This window comes from Vipera berus (genome assembly GCF_964194415.1).
Source record: "Vipera berus genome assembly, chromosome: Z".
Classification (NCBI taxonomy): Eukaryota; Metazoa; Chordata; class Lepidosauria; order Squamata; family Viperidae; genus Vipera; species Vipera berus.
In genome coordinates, this window is record NC_138205.1 from 2,803,284 (window position 1) to 2,807,007 (window position 3,724).

Genomic DNA, 3,724 nt, shown 5'->3' on the forward strand with positions numbered 1-3,724 from the left:
AAATCTGTCACTACCTCCATTTCTTCCCCATCTATTTGCCAGGAATTGAGAGGGCCAGATGCCATGATGAGCCTTGGTGGAGCAGTGGGCTAATGCCTCCTTAAGTAACACCAGCTGCCTGCAATTAGTGCAGGTTCGCATCCCACCAGGCTCCAGGTTGACTCAGCCTTCCATCCTTCCCAGGTAGGTAAAATGAGGACCCAGATTGTTGGGGGCAATTAAGCTGACTTTGTAATAATGCCGCTTGGGGGTGTGTGAAAGCCCTAATAAGCAGGCATATACATAGAATGAAGGCTACTGCTAAGTTTGTAAGCCGCCCTGAGTCTTCGGAGAAGGGCGGGATATAAATGGAATTAAAATAAATAAATAAAATAAAAATAAAAATGATCTTGGTTTTCTTAATGTTAAGTTTCAACCCAGGTTTTGCACTCTCCTTCTTCACCCGCAACAAGAGGCTCTTTAGTTCTTCTTCACTTTCTGCCATTAGAGTGGTATCATCTGCATATCTTAGGTGGTTGATATTTCTTCCGGCAATCTTAATTTCTGGCATTGTACCTAGTAAAAAAAAAGTTCAGGTTTAAAATCTACATGCTTTCGCAACATCTTTTCTAGCCAGGCATTTATTTTTGTCTAGTCCCCCTTTGCTTTAACTCACGTCCACCATACACGATGATAAATACCTGACTTATGTTTAAATTTCCAACATCTATCTGACATATTTTTTTAAACATTTTTGCTAACCTTGCTGGTGGCAAGTGCCACCTATAAAACATGTACCGTAGATTTTCTTTATAAGAAGTTGACATTGTCAACGTCGCACAATATTGGAAAAAAATGAAGAAATATCATCGGAGGAAGAAATAATTTAAAAAAAAGACTAGGATGTGCGGAAATGGACAGACTCACTATGAGGTTGAAAGAAAAAGCAGAAACAGAATACTTTCAAACTTGGCACTTATTTTATCAATCGCCGGAGAAAAGAATAAAGGATTAGGAATCAAATTTGTATTAGTGAATGATAAACTCAGACAACACGTTTTGTGGAATAAATAGTACTGAATTGTATGGGGGGGGAATTAATCCAAAATTTACCCCCAAAAAAAATTAACTGTTGTGTTTTTGCGCAAGGAAAGCAGATTTTGTTTTTGAACCGTCGCTGATAAAAATGCAATCCGTTCTAACAACGGCCAAGAAAAAAAAACAACCCACATTCTCACATTTTCTTCAGGAATTTCCGGCTGTTTTATTCAAATTTAGACTTGGGTACAGAATGAATCTAAGGGGCTCTTCCTCAAACTGGTGGTCTCCAGTTGTGTGGCTGGACATCCTGAATGGGAATTCTCGAACCCGCATCCCTCAGCCGTCTGATAGGCTGAACTAAGCTTTAAGGGGAGGGTCCCGTTTGTTGGCCAGCCCACCTCTCTTGCAGGAATTCCAGGATCGATCAGCCATATCTGGAAAAGTCACATCGGAGGAGGAGAGGGGGTGGGGTGGGGGTGGATCCATTTTCAAAATACAGGGAATCCTGGATCACGATTATGAGCAGAATTCCTATTGCTTAAGCAAGGCATTGGTTAAATGAGTCCCACCTCATTTTATGACCCTATTTTTTTTTTTGCCACGGTTGTTAAATGAATCACTGCCGTTGTCACGGTCATTAAGCAAATCCAGAGTCCTCCTTGACTGTGCTTGTCAGAAGCCGGCTGGGAAGGTCACATGACCCGGATTGCCAAGGGCTTGAATTTTGAACACGTGACCATGGGGGTGAGGGAATGCTGCACTGGTCGTAAGTGCGAGGACTGGTCAAAAGTTGCTTTTTCAGTGCCGTTACAACTTCGAAGGGTGGCTAAAGAAACAGTTGTAAGTCGAGGACTATCTGTAAAACACAAAAATGAAGCTTTTAGACCAGGGGTCTTCAAACGTGGCCCTTTGATGACTTGTGGACTTCAACTCCCAGAATTCCTCAGCCAGCGTGAGGGAACTATGAACCTTTTATGACTTGGGGACTTCAACTGCCAGAATTCCTGCCTGGCTGAGGAATTCTGGGAGTTGAAGTCCACAAGTCATCAAAGGGCCAAGTTTGAAGACTCTTGCTTTAGGCTTTCAAAGGGATCCTGGATCCTGCTCCAGGCCAAATGGCTGGGATCCCATCAGATCCAGCCCAACTCTTCTTGCCTGTGAGAATGAGACACTCACCCCGGTTGCCATGTGAAAACATTCCCGTCTTTCCCTGGAATTTCCTCCAGGTCCACCTGCTCTTGTGAGCGTGCCGCCCTCTCGCCGCTGGGTGGCTCGTGAAGCATGCCGTGATCTCCTGGTGGCCACCTTTCCCGAGGGGAGAAAAGGCATGACTCATCAGCTAGGAAGAAAGGCAGAATCTGCCCAAAGAGGTGGGCGGGCATTGCTCCAGAGCTGGCTTGCTTTGGAAATTGTAGAATAATTAAATCTGTAAAAAAAACACCACCAAAAATGGTTTTTCAACCTTGGCAGCTTGAAGATGGGTGGACTTCAACTCCCAGAAATCCCCAGCCAAGAGGGCTAGCTAGGGAATTCTGGGAGATGAAGTCCAACCCTCTTCAAAGCTGCCAGGGTTGAGAGACACTGCTGTAAACCATTGTTTTTCAACCAGGGCAACTTGAAGGTGGGTGGACTTCAACTCCCAGAGTTCCCCAGCCAAGAGGGCTAGCTAGGGAATTCTGGGAGATGAAGTCCAACCCTCTTAAAAGCTGCCAGGGTTGAGAGACACTGCTGTAAACCATTGTTTTTCAACCAGGGCAACTTGAAGGTGGGTGGACTTCAACTCCCAGAGTTCCCCAGCCAAGAGGGCTAGCTAGGGAATTCTGGGAGATGAAGTCCAACCCTCTTAAAAGCTGCCAGGGTTGAGAGACACTGCTGCAAACCATTGTTTTTCAACCAGGGCAACTTGAAGGTGGGTGGACTTCAACTCCCAGAGTTCCCCAACCAAGAGGGATAGCTAGGGAATTCTGGGAGTTGAAGTCCACCCAGCTTCAAGTCACCCGGGCTTGGAAAAAAACGGCTATTACTTGTAAAAAGGCAACTTAAAAATATCCGTTAAGATCAAAGTTTGCAGAGAGCCCTTTTAATGTCTGCCCAGTGTCCCTTCTGAATATCCACATGCAGGTAGGTTATCCATGCTGTTCCTCAGTCTAAATCTTCATGCAGTTTCTGGTTTCTGCAAATGATTGTTGTAATCTTTGCATACATTTAAAAAACACCCTTGCCGTAAAAAGGAGATCTGGCCATAATAAAGAATTTTGTGTCGCAAATAATAATTAATAATTAATTATTATTATTAATAATAATAATAATAATAATAATAATAATAATAATAATAATAATAATAATAATAATAATAATAATAATACAAGGTCCCACGGGGATTCGAACTCGGTTCGCTAAATTCAGAGTCCAAAGGGCTGACCATCACACCATTGAACCGCAACTAGGCTGTGGCTTCACCGCCATTCATTGCCCCCTCCCCGCCGTCGAAAAGGAGGCGGAGACGCCGCCCAGCCAATGGCGTCGCTGCTCATTTGCATTTCCCGGCCTTTCCTCGCTCGGGCCAGTTCAGGGAACAAAAGGAGAGGTTCTCCGGGTGGGCGGGCCCAGGCCCGTCGCTTAGGAGAAGTGGGCGGAGTCTTTCCGCCTCGCTCCAGCTTTTCGGACCCCTCCCTTTCCCGGGTCGGGTTAACCCTTGAATTCC

At 44.9% G+C, this 3,724-nt stretch overlaps 1 long non-coding RNA gene across 1 annotated transcript; it reads right to left on the minus strand.

Annotated features, from left to right (window-relative positions):
- Window positions 1-1,654: 1,654 nt before the first annotated feature.
- Window positions 1,655-3,494, minus strand: LOC308678313. Its single transcript, XR_014028640.1, has 3 exons — window positions 3,443-3,494; window positions 2,197-2,325; window positions 1,655-1,876 (listed from the first exon to the last, which is right to left on the minus strand). It is a non-coding gene; the product is annotated as an uncharacterized lncRNA (long non-coding RNA).
- Window positions 3,495-3,724: the final 230 nt, after the last annotated feature.